This window comes from Camelina sativa, chromosome 9, assembly GCF_000633955.1.
Source record: "Camelina sativa cultivar DH55 chromosome 9, Cs, whole genome shotgun sequence".
Lineage (NCBI taxonomy): Eukaryota > Viridiplantae > Streptophyta > Magnoliopsida > Brassicales > Brassicaceae > Camelina > Camelina sativa.
The window spans coordinates 26,880,258-26,881,487 of NC_025693.1; positions in this window are offsets into that span (position 1 = coordinate 26,880,258).

The window sequence follows — 1,230 nt, forward strand, 5'->3', positions numbered from 1 at the left end:
AGAGAGATGTCCTATTACCCAAATATAAGGTTTATGTGGATGTGTTAATATTTCGAGTTGGCCCGGAGGAAAGATACCAACTAGAAAGTTTTTCCTTTCTAATAAATAACATCATACGGATTATCGTAGGCGCCTAACCGCGGTAAATGAGATTAGGTATGATCTGATTCACAAACTTAATCTGGTGAAATCTCATCCGAGAGATTGGAGCAGGAATGACTTTGGTCGAGTGGCAGCTATACCTATATGCTTGTTTGTGTATTGTAATGACTGTCTTCTGGTAGCAAACTCCGCTTTTGGAGAGAATAATCGAGGAGTTATTTATTGTAGTTATTTTACACTTAGGACAATGAAACCCTTTTATTTGAATGTGTCAAGTTCTGAGATGAAGTAGTGAGATGCAAGTCTTGGAATGCATAAGTGGCAGTGAGAAAGCAAGTGTGTGGAAAATTAATAAATAAAAACCTCTAAACTTAGAACAGATGGAAAAATGTTTGGCAGCTACTTGGAGTATGCTCCAACACATGCTCACACATACAAACAATTTAAATGTCTGTTTAATTACTTGAACTATCGTTATTACATAAGGACATGGGTAAACTTATAGAGGTTATGTGTAGAGCACCATAACCATAGCTTCGGGTACCATTCCGGTGTTTGATGCAGCGGAATCCGATCACCGGCGATTTGGTCCGTTATGACCCAATTACATTTTTTGACCCGGTTCTTTTTTATTAAACTAGACCCAAATAATTTTGATCAAACCGATCCAGTTAAAAAAAAAAGATTTCAGTGTAAAAAATGTTAAACACACAAAATATTTTTCAAGTAGTTAAAAATGTTTGGTTCCGAAGTTCCACAATTGCCGGTGATCAGAGTTCAAACATTTTTCCGTAGGAGATCTAGTACTCTATATTTTCTCCTCTGACGTTATATTGAACTCTGAAATAAACAAATAATTTTCTTTTTTGTGACAAAATAATTAATTAATTTCGAAACGTGACTCACTTTTGAGATCGTTTCTTGAAAAATTAGAAGAATGGACGAACAAACCCTGAGGGGATGTTGACACGTGGATAATAGAAAGCGATGGAACGGTTGGTGTTATGTGGGATCTCTAATCTTTGGAAATTAAGGAATGGATCGATGCGGTTAAAATCGTATGCTACAGGCAGAGCTGTGTGGTGGAGAGATCTTATATACTATAACTCTGTTTAATCTTTCTTCTTC